This window comes from Sus scrofa, chromosome 18, assembly GCF_000003025.6.
Source record: "Sus scrofa isolate TJ Tabasco breed Duroc chromosome 18, Sscrofa11.1, whole genome shotgun sequence".
Classification (NCBI taxonomy): Eukaryota; Metazoa; Chordata; class Mammalia; order Artiodactyla; family Suidae; genus Sus; species Sus scrofa.
In genome coordinates this window covers 23,987,394-24,010,607 of record NC_010460.4, presented here as the reverse complement: position 1 = coordinate 24,010,607, position 23,214 = coordinate 23,987,394, and the positions used below count along the sequence as shown (strand labels likewise).

Below are 23,214 nucleotides of genomic sequence, written 5' to 3'. Positions count from 1 at the left end.
GCTGTCCCTGACCCACTCCACCTCCCACTCCATGTGCAGGCAGGGGAGATGGGCTGAAGATTGAGTTCAATCAGCAATGGCCAATTATCTAATCAGCTGTTAAAAAAAAAAAAAAAAAAAAAAAAACCACAAAGGAAGGAATTTAGGATGCTTCTGGGTTGTTAAACAGGTGAGGTGCTGGGAGAACGGTGTGCCCCAAGAGGGCATGGAAACTCTCTTCCCTTCCCACGGCCTAGCACTGTGTATCTCTTCATCTGGCTGCTGATTTGTACCCTTTAACATCCTCTGTAAGAAACTGGTAATCTAGTGAGTAAAAGGGCTGCCTGAGATCCCTGGGCCATTCTAGCAAATTAATGGAACCCAAGGAGGGGTCATAGGAACATCTAATTTAATAGCCAATGGTCAGAAGCACTTGCATCTGAAGCCTACGGAGGGGTCTCTGGATCCTCCGATCTGCTGCCAGTTATTCAGAGGCACAGGTAAAAACCTGGAATGTGAAGACTGGTCTATGCAGTTGCTGGGGGGTTGGGAGGCATGGTGTAGGCAGTCTTGTAGGACTGAACTTTAACCTGTGTTATCTGATGCTACCTCCTGAAGAGTATTAGAATTTAGTTGAATTGTAGGACTGGTTTTGGAGCTGCCTGGTTTTATGGGTAACCCCACCCCGCCCCCCTCCACAACTTGAAGATTGGGTGACCAGAACCTTGTATGGCCACGATAATTTTTCTAAAGAACAGAATTTTCATGCCACTCTGCTCCATAAAACTTTCCATAACTTTCTATTAACTATAGGATAAGATCCAAATTCCTATTCAAGGGTTACAAAAACTCCTTACAACTTGGTTACAACTCATCTTTTCCCTGCAGTTCTCTTTCCCTACTGCACTATTTGAACCATATATCCTAGCCACATAATTGCCTCCAAACCAGATACTCCCGCCCCCAAGCCTTTGTTCATGATGTCTCTTTAGTCTGGAATGCCCTTCTCTACCTCTGCCTGAAATTTTTCTTATTCTCTTAACTGACATCATTTCTTTGAAGCCTTCCCACATCTTCCTATGCAGCAGGAAGACTAATCTCTTCTATGAGTCCACAGCTCTCTGTACACAGCTTTAATTACATTGTGTTATAACTACCTCACAGTGTCTGTTTCTCTTGCTCTACAATGACTTTCTAAAAAGCACTGGCTATGTCTTAATTATCTTTGTGCTCAAAATAAATATTTATCAAATGAATAGTATTTACTAGAAGATTAAATATTAAACTGTCATAATATATTTTTCAGAAAAGAAAATCTGTTCAAACTCAATACATTTCTTAAAAAGGAAGATTTCTTTCTTAATTTCACTTTAATTTCTGCTAAGTGAATAAATAGTTGCATTTGACAGTTATCTAAACATCAAGTATGCTTTTTAAGAAAAGAAAGTTGATTCTCTAAATAAACAAGTTTTTAAAAATATATCTGTTAACCAAACACTACCAAAATCAAAATAATTCAGAGTAAAAATGTTCCTCTTTGTATCTGGCTCGCTAGTTAATTTAGTTTGCATTGACTGCTTTTGTGAGTTAGGAACATTATTAGACTTATTAAGGCTGTCTACAGACATAGCTTCAGATTTTTCAAAACAGTAGTAGAATAGAAACAAGAGAACAGCTTTAGTGGTGAAATCAGTGTGTCCATATCTAGTTAAAATCTTTAGCAAATGCTGTCACCAAAACATTGCCATTATCAGCAGCATAACAAACAAAAGACAGAATTGGTGGAGTTCCTGCGGTGGTGCAGTGGGTAAAGAGTCCAGCTGTAGTGGCTCAGGTTGCTGCAGATGTGTGGGTTGAACCCCTGGCCTGGCACAGTGGGTTAAAGAATCTGGTGTTGCCACAGCTGTAGCATAGGTCACAGCTACAGCTCAAATTCGATCCCTGGTTGAGGAACTTCCATATGCCATGGATGCAGCCATTAAAAAACCAAGAACTCGTGTCAATGACAATTGGATTAGAGCCATAAGAAGGTAGTGAAGACTAATTTAGATTATCACCACGGTGGCTCAAAGTCTTTAAGGTTTATGGATACATTCGGAATGTCAGTGGTCTGATGGAAAATGTCTTTGAGTCTAGAAACTACAATTCTTCTCAACAATCTCCCTACAGGACCATTAAGGTTTCAGAACTGTTTGGTACGTTCTTTCGATCATGCCTCAGTGCCTGAAAGTCAAAGTTGAGTGAACACTTTCCTTTAAACTTTGAAGACTCTGAGAAATACCATGATTACATAATCTTTGATTTGGTTAACCCTTCCTCGGGGTTAAAATCATTCTAAATTGTCTGCTTTCATCTCTAACTCAGGTTTAACAGATTCGTTTTTAATGAATAGTAAAGACTTAAGCTAGACCTTTATCTTAGAAACCCAAAGTCCTTTAAAATGCATATTTATTTATCTTCTCATATCAATCTATGAAAGGAAGAAGATGAAGACTAAAATATCCAACAGATATATAAAGGGGATACATCCATTAGCTTCTTGATTCTGCTTTCTTGATCCCAAAATGAATGCAGTACACTTTTAGCAAGAGAAAGAATTTGTGTTTTCATTTATTAATTAATTCATCTATTCAAAGGACCCTAATTAAACATAATTTTGTCACCAAGCATTTTATTTAGGCACATAAGACATTAAATGTTTTTAAATAAATAAGCCGTGCTCCCAGCTATTAAAAAAAAAAAGTTGGGGAGATAGTCAGTTAAGGAGACAGCTACAATACAGTGCAATATAGTGTAAAGAAAGCTCTGATAGAAGTAATGTGGATGTTATGAGAATCTCATGAAAACAGTACTCAGCCTGAGCGAGGGGGAAGGGATGGATAAGTCAAGGAAAGCTTCATACATCAGATGATCTCAAAAGTCTAGAAAGATGAGTAGAAGTTAATCAGGAAAAACAGGTGAAAAAAGAACATGCCTGGCCAAAAGATCTCCCTGGAAACTTAGTAATGGTGGCCATTTGAGGAAGTGAGCCAGGTGAATATGGCAGGACACTTGAGAGAAGGGCCAGGTGAGTGGGAGTGGCAAGGTGGAAGCCAGTGGAAGGTGAGAGCGAAATCAAGACAGCCTCTTAGGACTGTTTACAGTGTGTTGGCATTGTCCTGAAAGAGGGAGGTGGCTAAGGTATTAGAAGGGGAAAGCCAGGTAAGATCATCAGCCAGGTGGCTTTTGCTGAGGTTTTGGTCATACTTTTAAGAAAGTATTTGTATACAAATGGCACTTATGTATATATTTCATTTCTTGCCTGCTTAAAGGACCCGAATTTCTGTGATAGTAATAGTATGTGTGATTTTGTAATTATATGATATCTAGATACAATCTAAGGAAAGAATTATCCATTTCCAGTTTTCCTACTTTTGTTGAGGCTGTTATCTTACCTGTAATACACTCCCTAGCTTTATTTTTCTATCTAAAGTACTCCAGGTTTTCAATCCTGCTCCAAGGTTTGCTTGCTTGTTTTTTTTTTTTTTTTTTTTTTTTGCTTTTACAGTTTTCTCCAACCCTATCAGGACACCCAGATTTTTCTCTTCTTTGACCCGTGATTTTACTTTACAAATGTACTACAGAATCATGTTATCAGTGTCATCATCATCCTTACTAATTACCTTGAATTCCCCCAAAAGTAGAGCTTGAGACAAAGATTTGAGGAATTTTTGTTTGGGAGGTGACGCCTAGAAGCCAGAGTGAAAGAGTGAGGAGAGTCAGACAGCAGGGAAAAAACTTAGTAAAGTGGGCACTATAGAGCTGGTTACTACTACAAGCAACTGGGGTTTAGCCTCTTTGGGAAACCTTGACAAACCACCTAGAGTGCACCTCAGGATTAATATTTAAAATCATAGCCAGCTGACATCACCAAGAGAGAGAGATGGAGATGGGAGAGTGTGAAGATGGAGAAGAGTAAGTTCTACTATGAGGTCAGGTTATTAAAGGGAGCGAGCTGGGCAGAGGGGAGGTGGTGGTCTCAGAACCAACACTTGAAATTGAGATAATGGACAGTTGTGCTGTAGTTCTTATGTAAGCCCTCTTATTGTAGGAAAGCTTCTTCTCTACAGCTCAAAAAAGGAAGCTCATTGAGAGTAACTACTGCCTCTCTCTGAGCCTTAATTCACTCTACCCCTGGGCAGGTTCAATGGTACATATGAATATAAATGTGGAGGAATAACCCACAACTAAGTTCCAAGCTTTTTCCTTTTGGCAGCCCTCCTTCCAGCTCTCCTCTGCCCTCATGCGGTAAGGGAAGAAGAGAGGACTGATTCTGCCCAGCGCTGCTGGGAAAACAAGCTTCCTACTTCCTGGGTTCAAAATTGGACATTCTTGTGGTTATGAACCTAAAATTTTCATGGAACTTGGGAGGGGGAATTGCTGTTGAGAATTTGAAACCCAAAGCTGACCCTATTCCAGAGCATATGTCCTTTGAGGTAGCAGGACCATTTAAAAACTTTATTTTTTTATTTTAATAAAGGAGTACACACAGGAGTTACCATTGTGGCTCAGTGGTAACAAATCCAACTAGTATCCACGAGGATGTGAGTTTGACTGCCAGCCCCACTCAGTGGGTTAAGGATCCAGCAATGCCACGCGCTGTGGTGTAGGTTGCAGATGCAGCTCCAATTCTGCAATGCTGTGGCTGTGGTGCAGGTTGGTGGCTACAGCTGACTCAACCCCTAGCCTGAGAACTTCCATATGCCACTAGTGTAGCCATAAAAGGACCAAAAAAAAAAAAAAAGGCCAAAAAGCGGGGAGCGGATGCATATAAGAGCCAAGTATGAATGAACCTAGAACCTAGAACCTAGCACCATATAGGAAAAAGCCTTCTTCTCACAGTGACTAATCTAAAGGGATAAACTGGACTGTTCTGAAGCCCAAAGTGGAAGAGGGTATACTACCAAAACAATCATAAACTCATCATTTAGGATCTAGTATGCTTGATTTTACTTTATGAATGGAAAGAAAATGATTTTAAAGTAAAACAAAGATCCAGTTCTACTTTTGCCATTTGCTTGTAAGCTTCTTCAAACCTCATTTCTCATCTATAAAATGAGGCTCTCACACCAAACTTGCCAGCATATTATGAAGATTAGAGATGCATGTGCAAGTGTATCGCAACGCCTTGTGTTTACAAGGGAATCATATATAATACACGGAAGCTGGAAGAAGATATCGCCTTACAAAATGAGAAAAATGATAGAGAGTGATTGAAAATGATTGTGCTATGATTTAAACCTATGTTAAGAAAAGAGAAATACAGGCAAATTTGCCTCAATTGGATATAGTTTGCTTTCTCCAATTATTCACAATATAGAGAGATTTAATTCTGTCCTAGAGACACGAGCCAGACTCATATGGGCGGTGTGGGGAAAGCAAGACTCTGAAAGAGAAGGAAGCTGGTGTTTGTGGATCTCAATAGATGGGTCAAGAAGTTAACCTGAGTCCTCAGGTTACAGGAAATCTGAGAAAACACCCGGCATCAATGTAAAAGCTAAATATGACAAAACATGAACTCTGAACACTTCATTTTTGTTTTCCGAATACTTATTAACAGGTAGCCCTAATTTAGACTTCATAGAAAAAACATTCATGAGCCTATAAACATCTTTTCAAATGTACTTGGCTAAATCAAAGTATGTTTAAGCAAATCTATTCCAATCTTGATAATCCCTCTCATATAATATGAGTCCTCTATTTAAATAATTTAAATTAGAAATTTCAATAACAGACTGAGAAAAAATGCTAACCAATATGGTAGCCAGGTGTCAAATTAATATTGTCATAAAAATATTTATTCATTCAATAAATATTGATTGCATGCCGAATAAGTGTACTGATTTTGGCCAACAGATACTGCAGACAAGCTCTTCCTGTGATTTCTCCTTAATGCTAAAAACATTCAATTCCAAACCAATTTGTTCAACTGTAATTCAAAAATGATAAATCAATCAACGACTGATTAGAGAATTGTGACAAATTTTCCCACAAGGAGACAGTCTGGTGCAACAAAGGACAGACTCTCCTTTACAGCCTTAAGGCCCTTATTAATGTTCCACTTTTCAGGTTTTTTGCTAAGTTATCTAGAGATTCTGTACCTCAGTCTTGGCCTGAAAGTTGGATCAATTAAGCATCAGAGAAAATTTGTACAAAGAATAATTTTAACTAGATTGCAAAAGCCAAAAATTACTAAAAAATAAACTAGTGAATGTGTTCATGACGTGCCTTAAAAAAGATTTACGCTACAAAGAGAATTGATTTAATTCATCTTGTCCCATCTGCCTTTCAACAGTTTCAACAGTGACTTCTTGTCACTTTTGATCTTTTCTTGCCAAAGCATTGATTTTGTTTGTTTTCTACCCCACTGCTCTTATGTAGATGGCAGACATTTGTTTTCTACCAAACTGGAGAGGAAAATTCCCTAGATTCACTTCGTTTTTCTCTAGGAACCTCTACATTTATTTTAATTAATCCTCATTCGAGGATTTTCTCTGAGAACACGACTGCATCTATTACCAAGGATACCACCACTGACCGCCTGTCGGTTACAAAGCAAAACCTTCGGATTTTGCTCAGGTTGTATACTTAGGTTACCATTTCATTCCAAGGATCCCTGAGACCTTTGCTGGTATGCACACCACTAAGCAAACACAACATTTGGAGATTCGGATTGACCTAAAAGATAAAGTGAGAGTATTTTTCTTTACAAAAGGAATTGCCATAGGCTTTGCTCTGCCAACTCAGATGCATCTAATCAAACATATTCTTAAATATTAAATATTATATATATGTTCATTGTATGAGGTACAGTGGAAAATGACTAACTGCCCCTAAGAAATTTACAATTGGGGTAAGAAACAACAAAATGTAACTCAAAAACTTTAAATCAAAAACAGTTTTGAGCAACATGTAAAAGTGAAAAAGGGAATAATACATTCCGATTGAAATACCAGGGAAGATTTTATAATTACCACATGCATTAACATATCAGACATTTTGATAAATGGTGCAACAGACTGTCTGGCTGGTCTGCTCAGATTCCCTACCATCCCTTTTACTGGTTTGGTCGATATGGCCAAACCCTTATTGCTGTAGGGTGCTTCAATTAACGGTTCACACCTCCCATCTTCTCTGGAGGTGTGCCCGTGGAAGCTATATGATGCCATCTGCCCCATTGTCAATGATTGATTGGTTAGGAGTCTAAAAGCCCCACTCCCTGTCTCAAAGTGGGACAGTGTTTGTGGTGCAGTTTACATTCCAGAATTCCCCAGTCAATCATGATGATGACACTAGACTCTTCTTGAAAATACCAGGGATTGGATTCTTCCACAGCTCCTTCCTTTTCTCTGTATTGTTTCTATCTCTCAGATTGTACTCTGAAGGAGCTACAAGCCCCAGGCTCTACCAGCTGGAACCCAGAAAGTAAGCCTTGGGGGGATGCTAATGGTGCTGGACCAAGGGTAGTGAAAAGTATGTCCGGATAAAGCAGAGACACTCTTCTGTGAGATAGTATCCAATGTCCTGGCAAGAGTCCTAGTCCTGAAGCACTGGTGGGAAGGCTCTTTGGTGCTTGGCAAAGTATTAGCTCCTATTAAATGGGTAGCAACACCAGAACTGTACTGGTAGGGTGTGAAAAGGGAGCAAAAGCTCAAAGGAGTGGGCTTGCCAGAACGGATTTTTTCCTATAAGTTCCAAAACTCCTTAGTGGACTGTGTTTCGGGGAATTCCCAGAGGACCTCTTTACTTGGTGGATGAGCTACTGGTCTTGGCCTCAAGGAGCAGACCCTGAGGGCGGCAAGCCTTATCCTGCAAGGCAGATCTCTCCAAGGTGCATTTTAAAGGAACCCCTGGTGAGTATCTGCATGGCAGTGTGTATAGATCAGCTTCCCTCTAAAGGATAAAAAATATATGGAAAATAAGCAGAAAAAAATAGAAGAGAATTTAAATCCTTCCAAGAAAATCAGTAAGAATGGAAAAAACATGAGTCTGATTTAATCAGAAACACTCCTCCTTATGGAGAAGACATTGATCCAATTCATAAGTTTTGTGTTGGGGCCAAGTCAGGTCCTACATCACCCAGGCCCAGTCCCTTCTCTGGTCAGGCCAGCAATCATGAAGTGGCAGATTAGGGACTTGGCATAAACACAAGACTCTGTAAGCAGCACAGAGCAGAACCTCTATATGCCCATGAAAGCTCTTTCCCATCAGGAAGGAAAACATTGTAGACAGTGCTGAGTGTACATAACAAGAGCAATTACTGCAAGAGTGATTACAGCCTCAAGGATCGGCGCTTCTGTTATTCTGTCACAGAAGGAGCATTTGGAATCACTGACACATGGTGAGTTGGGAAGGAACAGAATGCTGGCCCCAGAGAAAGGTGCTCTAGAGTCATGCAAAGTACAGCGCTCCTCCCAGCAACATCTGTCACCTTTGCTATGCCCAAAGTGGTGTTACCGTGGCTTTTTTCAGAATATATTTTAGGCTTTCATTTTAGGCAAGATATCCACGCATAACACCATCAACCCTGTTAGAGCATTTGCTGAGACATATGGATGAAGAGTGAGGAGCAGAAGAACACTGGAAAAGTGAAAAAAGAGCAGAGCCAAGATTGATTCTCATCATTAACCCAGACTCTACCCAGAATGGAATCCTAGAAGCAAGAATGTTTGCAAAACAGAAATGTGAGTTGTCCTTATGACATAAACCTCTTGAAGTAAACTCTGTCCAACTGCTGTCATACCTGTGCTGGAAGATCATATAAATCAGTACCACATATACAAAACAAGGTGGCCAGCATTGGCACACACTGGCAGCTCCAACTCCAGGCACCATGCATGATTTGTATGCTTTTGGTTATCGATAAGTCTTTCCTGTTAATAATTTCTATTTGAATTCAACTGGGCCTACTGTCTTTTTAAAAATGCACTAAAAAAAAACCTGGTTTGATTTAACCTGTCCTGTTTCTAGGTTTTCTTATTTATAACAAAGCAACCACCAGATAGCACCATATCCTTTGTGATCTAACCATCTAGCTGTTCTGAGCTATACATTTGTCATCTAAAAGTCTCCTGGAGTTCCCGTCATGGCACAGTGGTTAACGAATCCAACTAGGAACCATGAGGTTGCAGGTTCGATCCCTAGCCTCACTCAGTGGGTTAAGGATCTGGCGTTGCCATGAGCTGTGGTGTAGGTTGCAGACGCAACTCAGGTCCTGCGTTGCTGTGGCTCTGGTGTAGGCCGGCGGCTACAGCTCTGATTGGACCCCTAGCCTGGGGACCTCCATATGCCGTGGGTGCAGCCCTAGAAAAGGCAAAAAGACAAAAAAAAAATAAATAAATAAATAAATAGAAGTCTCCTGTTGGGATTTCCAAGTATAGCACTGCTGACTTTTGGACCTGGGATTCATGTGTAAGTTATTTGCAAGGTCATGAAAAACCTATGTCAACATATTGAATGAAAGTGACATACTGCAGGTTGGGTCCTTCAGAAGCAAGGCTGAGGTGAGAGACTGAGTGCGTTGTTGGTTAGGGATGAGCATCTGTGAAGAGAAGGGAGAGGGAGCAGGATGTAGCAGAGGGAGAGAATGAATAGTGATGGGTGGTAAAGCCTGGACCAGCCCAGTGGCGTGATCTGTGTGGGTACTGTCTGTCAGAGTATCCTGCGTTGGGCAGATACAGGCAGGCCATTGTAAGTGCTTCATGACCTCAGGAGTGGTGGCTTCTCACAAGTGAACAGAGTCCAAGGGGCCAAAAGTGGGAGGTTGTCTATTGAGAGCAGTCTCTACAGTGGGGCAGCAAGTTCTCTCTTGAAGAGGGCTCTAGATGCAGCATCTCCAAGTCTACCACATAGTCTCACACTGATGGTGCCAACAGTAGAAAATATTTTCCGGGATAAATTTTTCCTAACTTGTGCCTATTAGATTAAGTTGTATGATTTCAAAATAATAAAGTATTAAACAGGTAAGAAAACAAGCCAGTGTGAGAAAGAATATGAAAAAAATAATAAGACTTTTAGACATCAGATAAAACTTGAATACTGACTATATGAAATGTTAACTTCAACTGACATTTTTTTGGCCATGCCCATGTAACATCACAGGCCAGGGATAAAAATCAAAGCCACAATAATGACCCGAACTACTGCAGTGCCAAGGCTAGATTCTTAACCCATTCTGCCATAAGGAAACTCCTAAAATGAATTTTCAAGGTAAAGCTATATTCAAAGTATGATTAAGAAACACAAGGCTATCAGTTACTTCACATAATTCGAATTTTAAATTCTAGTAGAAATTGTTCATCTTCTAGGAATATAAATTTAGCAAATTGTCCCAATTGAGATGAAAAAGCCCAAATAGACTATTTATCATAAAAGGATTAAGAACATAGGAAAATAACTCTTGGGCTAGAATACACCAGGCCTGAATAGCTTCAAAAGGGAATCTTACTGGATTTGTCAAGATCAAGTAATCCTAAAGCTACTTGAATTATTCTAACCCTAGAAAAAAAGGAAAACTTATAAATTTATTTTTATGAAGCAGATTAACACAAGTCAAAATGTATTAAAAATTACACAAAACTATAGACGTCTCCTTTTAGAAAACTGGCACAAAAATCTTAAATGACAAGCAAGGGCATTTGAAAAACACATTAAAAATATATATATCATGACCAATTAGATTTTATTATGGGAATCTAAGGTGTTTCAGTGTTGACAATCCAGTAATAAATTTATCACATCAAAAGAAGGTGAAAAATCATAGATTTTAATGAAAATTTGAAGGTCCATTTAAAACTCCATTGAAAAAACTAAATTAAAAATCCAACCAACTAAATGGGAGAAAATACTTGCAAATCATATATCTGATAAAGGGTTAATACCCAAAATATATCAACAACTCAAACAACTCAATAATGAAAAAAAATCTGATTAAAAAATAGGCAAGAGGCTCTGAATAGACATTTTTCTAAAGACATACAGATGGCCAACAGTTACATGAACAGATGCTCAACATCACTGATCATTGGGGAGATGCAAATTAAAATCCCAATGAAATATCACCTTACACCTGTTAGAATGGCTATTATCAAAAAGATAGGAAATAACTAGTTTGGAGAGGGTGTGGAGAAAAGGGAATTCTTGTGCACTCTTGGAAGGATTGTAAATTGGTGTAATTGCTAGAGAAAACATTATGGAGGGTCCTCAAAAAATTAAAAATAGAACTACTATATAGTCCAGCAATTCCACTTCTGATTATTTATCCAAAGGAAATAAAAACATTATTTTTAAAAGAAATATGTTCACTGCAGCATTATTTCATAATAGCCAAGACATGGAAGCAAGTGTCCATCAATGCATGGGTGGATAAAGGTGTGGAATATATCTACAGAATGGAATATTATTCATCCAAAAAAATGAAGGAAATCCTGCCAATTGTGACAATATGGATAGTCCCTGAGAGCATTATGCTAAGTAAAGTCAAGTCAGACAGAGAAGAACAAATATCATATGATTCCACTTATATGTAAACTAAAAAACCAAAACAAAATCTTGAACACATAGATAAAGACAACAGATTAGATGTTGCCAGAGGTGGGAGGTAAAAGTAGAAGAAATGGGTGAAAGTGGTCAAAATGTACAAATTTCCAACTGTAAGATAAATACTAGGAATGTAATGTACAATGTGATGACTATAGTTAACACTGCTGTATGTTACCAGGAAAGTTGAGTATATCCTAAGAGTTTTCATCATAAGAATATTTTCCCTTTATTCTTTTCTTTCTTCTTTTCTCTTTATTGTATCTATAAGAAAAGATGGATGTTAGTTGAACCTATTGTGGTAATAATATCACAATATATGTAAATCAAACCATCCTGCTGTACTCCTTGACCTTTATAAATTTTCCATTCTAATACAAGCCTGCCATTGTCTTCCTACTTGGAACTATAAGTTCTTAACATTAGAATTGCTAAACCTTGACTTTAGAGGTTGTAGATGATTTATACCCTAGCAGAAAATCTGCATTTCAGCAGACTTTCCTACTCTTTTGAATTAAATCTTCTTCCTTCTATCTCTCTGACTTTCATAAGTTCTATTGTCCTTATGTAGGGCTTTAACAGGTGGGAAACCCCCCACAACTGTGTGCTATGCGGTGACTGCTGAGAAGTGAAGAGTGAGCTTGAAGAACGCATAAAAAGTCATGACTCACCAATCCAGTAGCAACTGTTCCATTACAAAAGAAAGAATTGCTAAAAATCATAGAAACCTGTAAGACAACATGGCATTTAAGGCACTTAGGCTCAGGCCTCCTTCCTGCATCTTTACAACTCTATATATTTCCACCTCTGTTAACAAAACCAGGTTCTTTGCTTTGAATCTTTCCACTCATCTTTGACTCCTTCCATTGCTTTCTGCACAACATGTAGATCAACTAGTCTTACTGACCATTTTCTCATGTGGTCTCTTAAATCCATCCCTCCATTTCTGTTTAGCACTTGCTCTAATCCTATTCTGAGCCTATTATACTATATTCTCCTTACTTCTCCCAAATATTCCATGAATTATAGCCAGTCAAAGATAAGAAAAGTTACCATGATGACCACTTTTTTCCATCAAATCAGATGATGACTTTCATCTGCCAAGTTCACAAACATGCACTCCAGAGAAGAACATAAAAGAAACTGGGTGTGCCAACTCTATCTTTCAATCTGAAAATCTTGGTTGACTTCAGCAATCCTGGCTCCCCAACTTTTTTTGAAAGTATGCCCATGTTTGGTACTAAATTCAACTTTTTTGAATTTATACCAAATTCCTTATATTACTTACTGGTTATGTCCTGCCAGTGGAGGTGAAGATCTAGACAAATGACAATGAAGACACAACCATTCAAAATCTATGGGATGCCACAAAAGCAGTGTTTAGAGAGAAATTCACAGCGATACAGGCCTTCCTCAAAAAAAAAGAAAAATCTCAAATCAACAACTTAACCCACCCCTAAATGAATCAGAAAAAGAAAAACAAATGAAACCTAAAATCAGCAGAAGGAAGGAAATCACAGAGATCAGAGAGAAAATCGACAAAATAGAGATTCAAAAAACAATAGAAAAAAATCAGTGAAACCAAGTACTAGCTCTTTGAAAAGGTAAACAAAACTGAGAAACCTCTGACCAGACTCACCAAGAAGAGGAGAGAAACAACCCAAATAAACAAACAAGAAATGAAAAAGGAGAAATGTCAAAGGATACTGCATAAATACAAAAAAAAAAAAGAGAGAATACTATAAACAAGTATATGCCAACAAATTCGACAACCTAGAAAAAATGGACAACTTTCTAAAGACTCACAGCCCACCAAAACTAAATCAAGAAGAAAAAGATCAACTGAACAGACCAATCACTAGAAATGAAATTGAATATGTAATAAAAACACTCCCTACAAACAAAAGTCCAGGACCAGATGGCTTCATAGGTGAATTCTACCAAACATACAAAGAGAACTTATACCCATCCTTCTTAAACTTTTCCAAAAGGTTGAAGAAGACGGAACACCCCCAAAGACATTCTATAAAGCCACCATCACCCTAATACCCAAAACCAGACAAAGATACTACCAAAAAAGAAAATTATAGGCCAATATCTTTGATGAACATAGATGAAAAAATTCTCAACAAAATTTTAGCCAACCAAATCCAACAACATATAAACAAGATCATACACATGACCAAGTGGGATTCATCCCAAGTTCACAAGGATGGTTCAACATACACAAATCAATCAAGGTCATACACCGTATTAACAAAATAAAAGTCAAAAACCACATGATCATATCAATAGATGCAGAAAAAGCATGTGACGAAGTCCAACATCCATTCTTGATAAAAACTCTTACCAAAGTGGGTATAGAGGGAACATATCTTAACATAATCAAAGCCATTTATGACAAACCCACAGCAAATGTAATACTCAATGGAGAAAAGCTGAAAGACTTCCCACTAAAATCTGGTACTGGTCAAGGATGCCCACTCTCACAACTTTTATATCAACATAGTATTGGAAGTCCTAGCCACAGCAATCAGACAAACAAAAGAAATAAAAGGTATCCAAATTGGAAGAGAAGAGGTAAAATTATCACTGTATGCAGATGACATGATAATATATACAGAAAATCCTAAGGATTCAAAAAACTATGTGAACTGATCAACAGATTTGGCAAAATTCAAGATAGCAGGATACAAGATTAACATTCATAAATCGGTTGAATTTCTGTATACCAACAATGAAATGTTAGAAAAGGAATACAAAAAAACAAAACCTTTTAAAATCATACCCCCCAAAATTAAATACCTAGGAATAAACCTGCTCAAGGAGGTGGAAGACTTATATGTTGAGAACTATAAAACATTAATCAAGGAAATTAAAGGGGATTCAAAGAAATTAAAGGGGATTCCATGCTTCTTGTTTGGAAAAATTAATATTGTAAAAATGGCCTTACTACCCAAAGCAATCTATAGATTCAGTGCAATCCCTATCAAATTATCAATGACATTTTTCACAGAACTACAACAAACAATCCAAAAATTTATCTGGAACCCTAAAAGACCCAGAATTGCAAAAGCAATCCTGAGGAACAAAAACCAAGCCTTGGGCATAAATCTGTCAGACTTCAGGCAATATTACAAAGCCACAGTAATCAAGACAGTGTGGTATTGGTACCAAAACAGACATACAGACCAATGGAACAGAATAGAGAACCCAAAAATAAACTCAGACACCTACGGTCAATTAATCTTTGACAAAGGAAGCAAGAATATAAAATGGGAAAAAGACAGTCTTTTCAGCAAGTGGTATTGGGAAAACTGGACAGCTGCACATAAATCAATGAAACTGGAACACACCCTCACACCATGCACAAAAATAAACTCAAAATGGTTTAAAGATCTAAACGTAAGACAAGACACCATCAAACCCCTAGAAGAGAACATAGGCAAAACATTCTCTGACATCAATCACACAAATGTTTTCTTAGGTCAGTCTCCCAAGGCAACAGAAATAAAAGCAAAAAATAAACCAATGGGACCTAATCAAATTGACAAGCTTTTGCACAGCAAAGGAAACCATAAAAAAAAAAAAAAAAGACAACCTACAGAATGGGAGAAAATAGTTTCAAATGATGCAACTGACAAGGGCTTAATATCTAAAATATGCCAACAAATATCTAAAATATACAACTCAACAACAAAAAAAGCCAACAACCCAATAGAAAAATTGGCAAAAGACCTAAATAGACAATTCTCAAAAGGAGATACACAGGTGGCCAATAGGCACATGAAAAAATGCTCAACATCATTCTTTATTAGAGAAATGCAAATCAAACCTACAATGAGGTACCACCTCACAACTGTCAGAATGGTCATTATTAACAAGTCAACAAATAAAAAATGCTGGAGAGGGTGTGGAGAAAAGGGAACCCTCTTACACTGCTGGTGAGAATGTAAACTGGTAGAACCACTATGTAAAACTGTGGAGGTACCTCAGAAAACTAAATATAGAACTACCATATGACCCAGAAATCCCACTCTTGGGCATATATCCAGACAAAACTTTCTTTGAAAAAGATAACATGTACCCATATGTTCACTGCAACACTATTCGCAATAGATAAGACATGGAAACAACCTAAATGTCCACTGACAGATGAAAGGATTAAGAAGTGGTTTATATACACAATAGAATACTACTCAGCCATAAAAAGAACAAAATAATGCCATTTGCAGCAACATGGACGGAACTAAAGACTCTCATACTAAGGAGTTCCCGTCGTGGCTCAGTGGTTAACGAATCCAACTAGGAACCATGAGGTTGCAGGTTCGATCCCTGGCCTCACTCAGTGGGTTAAGGATCTGGCGTTGCCATGAGTTGTGGTGTAGGTCACAGACATGGCTCAGACCTGGCACTGCTGTGGCTCTGGTGTAGGCTGGCGGCTACAGCTCTGATTAGACCCCTAGCCTGGGAAACTCCATATGCCACAGGTGTGGCCCAGAAAAGACAAAAAAAAAAAAAAAAAAAAGGACTCTCATACTAAGTGAAGTAAGTCAGAAAGAGAAAGACAAATACCATATGATATTACTTACATCTGGAATCTAACATATGGCACAAATGAACCTTTCTACAGAAAAGAAATGCATGGACTTGGAGAACAGACTTGTGGTTGCCAAGGGGGAGGGGAAGGATTGGGATGGACTGGGAGTCTGGGGTTAACAGATATAAACTATTGCATTTGGAGTGGATAAGCAATGAGATACAGGGAACTATATCCAGCCACGTGTGATGGAACACAATGGAGGATAATGTAAGAAAAAGAATATATATACATATATACATATATATACACACACACACATATATATACATATATATGTATATATACACACACGCATGTGTGTGTGACTGGGTCAATTTGCTGTACAATAGAAAATTGACAGAACACTGTAAACCAACTATAATGGAAAAATAAAAATCACTAAAATAAATAAATAAAAAAGAAAGAAAAAGAGAAGAAGAAAAAAAAAAAAAGTAGGTAGAACACAGTCACTGGGCCACATTTAAAACTTCCTCCACTTAGTCATACATCATATACCTCTTTCATTATATTCAAGTCCAAACTCCTTTTCATTATACCCAAGGCTTTTGTCACTTCTCTCTCTTAACCCTGTATCCCATTATATATACAATCACTTAGCTTAGAAGTATGCCTGCTTTACTAAATCCTGCTTTATTATTTCCACAGCAATAAGGCAATTAGCTTTTGCACATCTCCAAAGTAACTGAGTATTTCCCCCAAAACCAAATACTCCTTGAGTGCTACACCCACCCACTCACTTCCAGCCAGTGGCTTTACTGGAGGAACTGCATTCATTGAAGAGGTGGTGGAGTCATTTCAGACTCCATGGGGCTGGCTGAAGTGGACCATTTATATGAACGAGATAGGGAAAACTTACACAACATTTTGTGTCCTTGCACAGACAGCAGATAACACTAAACCAGTAAAAGTCAAAGGTACCACCACCCTTTCTTAGGCCCCAACTTTCTACATTGATCCTGAAGACATACTTCAGAGCATTCATCCATATTTTATTAGCTTTGTGGTTTATAGTTTCTTTGGTATTTTAATTTAACTTCAATTCAGTAAGTATATTTTTGGACATGCGATTCTAACTCAAAACTATGCTAGGCTCTATGAAGTAACAGAAGATTGTGTCCCTTTGTAATTTTTTAAAAATCTGAAAGAAGTAGGAATGTTATTTAGTTTGAAGATGCATCGTTTTGAATAGTGCTGGATAGACGTTTGTACTTAGATACTAGAGTAAGGAGAAGAAGACTGTGACTCCCGGGCTAGGTTTTGGTCATTATCTGAGAATGCAGAAATGTGTTCTACTCCTTGTGTTGTCAGTATCCAGTGAAGAAAACAGAAACTGCTCTAGGTATTTCCAACAAAGAGGATTTAAATCAGGGAATCAGTAACAAATGTGTTAGAAGATCTGGCTGAGCAAAAGAGACACCAGGAAGCTGCTACCACTGAGGGGCCAGAGCCAGGAGTCCAGACTCAACACTGATCCTGCTGGAGACCCTGCCACTGCAGTGGAGAAGGGGCTCCTACCTTTACCTGAGTCCCCTGTACTAACTTTGTGGAGCAGCTGTTGCTGAGGCTGCTGGATCCAACGCCACCCTTGAGGAGTCAGAAGCTGCTGCCACTACCAGAGCCAGGAGCAGAAGGATGTCTGCCTACCTGCTGCCTTCTCATTTGGCTTCCATTCCTCCTAATGGCAACACTTAACTGAAACCTGACCCTCAAGGGATTCTAAGAAAGCAGTTCCAGTCTTTCTAGAAACAAAAGAACGCATGGAAGAGAGGGGTTGTGGTTGAGTACTAGCAGATAATATCCACCCCCCCCCAGCACACTTAGAGATTTTAAGTACAAAATAACAAGGTAGAAATGATACCATTAAAACAGGTTTGATCTTAACAGCTCTGGGCTAATACAAGCAAAAAATGTCCACTGAAAGAAGTTTAAAAATTTTCTTTTTCTTAGAAAATAATAAATAATAAAACAGGCTATTGACTCTAGCTAGCCTTTAAACTCTGCTTACCAGAAAAATAAATTTTAAAAGTTCATGTGCTATACCATTACACCAATCTGTAGAGTTAAAGAGATTTTCTAATGTGAAACTACATAGTGAAACAAAAAGCTGAATCACAACAGCACTCATTCACCCAGCCCACAGTTTGGTAAGGGATGGGCTACACGCAGCGTTCTAACTTCTGTGGGTAGTGCATGAGAACACGCATGGCTTCCTCTGCACCTGCACAGTGGAGATAGACTCCTAATAGATAATTATAGCATGCTGTAAAGTGATATAACATATGCATATACAAAATACAATGGAGGCATAGAGATGGGGTGAGGGAGAACATTAGAGGGCAGAAGAAACAGTACATGCAAAGTTACAGATGCAAGAAAAAAAAATGGTGGGTTTGGGAAGTGCTATTGAACAGTTTCACAGTACCAATTTCACCCTGTTACTTTTTTGCTTCTCAAACCCTCCATTGCCTTCCCTTCACACCAAAAGGAATCTCAAGTCTTTACAAGGCCCTGTGTGATCTGGCCCCTGGCTGCCACTTGGACTTCATCTCTTCCCACATTGACTTTCTTGCTGTTCCAACCTCAAGGTCTTGGCTCTTGCTGTTCCCTCTGCCAAGAACTCTCTACCTCCAGGTATCTGCCTGCTTACTCCTTTGCTTCAACTGCTCAAATACACTTTGCTCAAAGAGCCTTTCCTGACCACTGTTACTACCAGAGTTTCTCTCTTCTAACCTTGATTAATGACATTTATCTCTAGCTGCCATTATATATTCATATTTTTGTATGTAAATATAGTTAGATCTCTATATCCACAGATTCTGCATCCACAGACACAGAGAGCTAACTATATTAGCTATTTTATATAAGAAACTTGAGCATCTGCAAATTTTGGTATCCACAGGGCTCCTGGATTCATTCCCTGATGGATGCAGAGGGATGACTGTACTTATGTATACTTATACACTTGTATACTATACTCATACACATTGGCATTATAGCACTTACATGTTATTTGTCTCTTCCCCAAGACACACACATGGGGACAAGGACATTGCTTTACTCACTGCTGTGCTGTACCTCAGCACCTAGAACAGCCAAGTATATAGGAGATACTCAATAATTACTTGAAAAATGAACCAATACATAGTTAAATGAACAAATGAATTGATGAGAATGGGTAAAGGGTGAAGATCTGGATGGAGAACCCTGGTAGGAAAACAGATGCAGTAGAGGGAATCAGGCCCTTGTCTTTGACACCAAAGAAGTGCCACCAGAAAGGATGAATACATGGGAGGGTGAAAGGGGTCCCCAGTCAATCTTTCCAGGTTCTGAATTTTGCTTAGCATTGGCCCTTTGGCAAATCACTGTAGCTTTTCAATTCAATAGGGAAGTGCTTTTTCTACACTCAAGAGACTTCAAGGGGGAACTCTGTAAAATCTCATGTCAAACTTGAGCTTGAAAAAAAAAAAAGGGAGATATTTGCCACTAAACACTGTAGCCAGAATAAATTATGCTAAAGATAAAAATATCACAGAACTCTGGTTGAATGACTAACTTGCGAAATCCCCTGCCCAACCTGCCTTCCCAATCACTGTCTCCCCCAGTTACTGCAGGGAAATCTCTTGGAGATAAACATACTGAAAAGCGATCAGTTCCAAAGCAAAGTGGGATGGGGGGGGGATTAAAATTAGAATGATGACATGGCAAGTAAAATTAAGACCAGGAAGGGAAAAGAACTTGAAATCCAAGTCATCCTGACAAACAACAAGCAACAGCAGCTCTCAAACAGCTATTCCCTGGGTACACTGTGGCGTTGGAGATGGCTTTCCCTTTCTCTTTCCCAGAGAAACTCTCTCTGTTGACCATTCTGTCTATTGCTCTTACCAAGTTCTCACTGGACATGCTCTCATGCCCATCCTCTGCCTCCTTGACCTCAGAACACAGGCTTGTTTTCCTTAGTGTCTTGCCAAGAAAAAGATGTAAATTCCACAAAAATGTGAAGCAGGATCCTGAAGTCCCTCCTTGACCTAAAAAGTTGGCTTTCCTAGTTGCTTAGTTAACTAGAGCACCAGCATATAGATTTTCTGAACTTATTCAAAATGTAAGAAACTTAACAGAAGACATCAGGGAATCTACACTGGGAAGCAGGATCCCTTCTGCTGCCCCAGCAGGGCTTTGAAACAATACAAATAGCTTCTCTTGCTGTAATCATTAAAATGGTGTAAATTATTCATATAGATAAACACAGATAAAAGTGAAATTAAAACACCATTAATGAATTTCACCATGTTCTGTCCTGTTTTATTTTGCTGCACTTTAGCTTTTAAAAGTGGAAAGGCATGTTGATGAGGACAAAGTTTATTGGAATAGATGCATAATAAATAATTTTTCTGGTTTCATGAAAGTTCTCTTCAATTCTCTGCCTTTGGCCAAATGAACTGGGGCACATAAAGCACAGAGAATTACCCCTATAGTAGACTAGCCAGATTTAACAAATAAAAAATACAGCAAATAAACATTCAAATTTAACTGGACATTCTCTGTTTTATCTGGCAACTCTATCCTGTAATGCTCTTGTCTTATTCAGTGTCACAATCAAGAGCATGGCTTTGGAGACATACAGCTCTGTTTTCTTAGTAAATAGTTTAACCTCATAAAGTCCTTGCTTCTTCATCCCCAGAATAAGTTAATAATAGAGCATGCTTCATAGAATTGATTTAAGAATTAAATAATTCAGTCCATGTAATACCACACAGAATGCTGTTTTCACACATAGAAAACACTCGATTAACATTTATTTTTATTATTATTAAAGTGATGGTGAATTTTTAATCAACTAATGAAATTATTAGAAAACAATTTACAAGAAAAATTCAAGCCAGTTTCCATGTTTTGATTTTGTTTTATTGTGTTTTTAACATTAGGAAGTGGTCTTGAAAGTAAGAACAAGGGATATAGAAAATTCTAACACAAATATTTAAAATACCTACATTTTATTTCTACATTAGCTACCTGGGAGGTATGGGAAAGGAAGGGGAATGGGGGAAGATGGAAAAAAGACAAAGACAAGCAAATGTGCTTGGTTTGGACTGCATGGTATCTTAAAATGTTTTAAATTATTTTCCAACACGTAAAGACTGAGAGAATTCATATAAATATACACAATTCTGGCTCCTCCGGACAAATCGGAACTTCGGACCCCTCAAGCCTTGAGTAGCAGTTACCCTGTTAGATGGAGCATGCGCATTCCAGTTCAGCGAGACATGGGTGCTTAGTGCTGGTCACCATCACTCCATATACGTGCAGTTTTCATTCTTAGACCTCAACTTCACTCATTCATGTCACCTGCCTGGTCCAGCAGGGGGCCCAGGTGTGTGTTCAGATTGCATTAAACCTCTGGAATAATCTCTCACAGCAACCCCAAGCCACCCAAATAAACATACCATGTAAGTAAAGAAATGGTGGGCTTGGTGAGCTAAAATGACTAAAGACAAATCACCTAGACTAACAATACACTTCGAAAATATTTGCTCAAATACCTCCTAAAGGAATTTTGAAACCTTTGCACTTCTTGCACATTTTTATGCTGAAATCTAAAAAATTGTCATATGGTTGAACGGTTGAAATGATATAATTTCTAGCATTGTGTAAGTACTGAGTTTTAAATAAAACTCACATCATCCCCTTAAAGGCGTATGATGGACTCTAAATATGATTGTAAATTTTTAGCATTTTATATTGAAATTTTAGACTTTCAAAAAAGATTCAAAGATAGTGCAAAGAGCTCTCTGTGCCCTTCCCCCAACTTCTCCTAATGTTCATATCTTATATAACCGAGTTATAACTATCAAAACTAAAAAATTAACATTGCTTAAAAAAAGACCTATTAACCAATACTAATAATGATGGATTTATTTTGGATTGCCCAAGTTTTCCCACTAATACACTTTTTCTATTCCAGGGTTTATCCTGGGTTCCACATTGCATTTCATGGCCATGTCCCCTTAATTCCTCCAATCTGACAGTTCCTTGGTCCTTCCTTATCTTTCAGTATCTTGACACTTTGGGGGTGCTGGTCAAGCATTTTATAGAATGTCCCTCAATTTAGGTTGGTTGGATATTTTCTAAGGGTAAGACAGAGGTCATGGCTTCATGGGAGAATTCCATAGAGATGATGTGCCCTTCTCACTGCATCACATTCAGGGCCACATGATATCAAATTGTTTTATTATTGGTGAGGTTAACCTTCATCACTTGGTTAATAAGGTGGTAACTGTTGGCTATCAGTTTTCTCCACTCTAAAATTACTAGTCTTTCATTGTAACTGAGATGGATGTTTTGAGGATATTTAAATACTCTATTTTACCCATTAACTTGAGTATCCATGGATGGGTTTTGCCCACAAGTGCTATTCTGGTGTTCTAAAGTGATTTTCTTTTTCCTTTATCACTTCTTCATTTATTAATTGAACATTTTTGTAATGAATACTTATCCCTTCTCCCTCATTTATTTAGTTATTTATATTAGTATTTATATTAGTAAGGCTCATGGATATCTATCTTATTCTTTTGGTTATTAGTCAAAAGTTCTCCAGAGTACATAATGAACAAGACATGTAAATGCAAGTGTGTGTGTGTGTGTGTGTTTGTGTAAGAGAAAGTGAGAGAGGGATTTTAAGGAATCAACTCACACCATTATGGAGGTGCAAGTCCAAAATCTACAGGGGAGGCCAACAGCCTGGAGACCCAGGGAAGAGTTGCAGTCTGAGTCCAAAGGAAGTCAGCATGCAGAATTTCTTCTTGCTCAGGTGAATTCAGTTTCTGGTCTATATTCAGGACTTCAAGTGATTAGATGAGGTTGATCCACATTATGGAAAATAATCCGCTTAATCTCATCCAAAAAACACCTTCACAGAAACATCTCAAATAATATCTGACCAAGTATCTGGCCACTATGGCAGAGCCCAGCTGACACATAAAATTAACCATCACAGATTATTTAGATTGCTTCTCAAGTTTTTCCAGCTTTATCTTTCAGGAGTTCCTTTAGGTTGGCTC

The 23,214-nt window shown here is 38.2% G+C and overlaps 1 protein-coding gene across 1 annotated transcript in view; it reads right to left on the bottom strand.

Annotated features, from left to right (window-relative positions):
* The window catches only part of IQUB (IQ motif and ubiquitin domain containing), a 111,673-nt gene that overhangs the window by 4,019 nt on the left and 84,440 nt on the right, over nt 1-23,214 (bottom strand). The gene's annotated exons all lie outside the window — the stretch shown is intronic.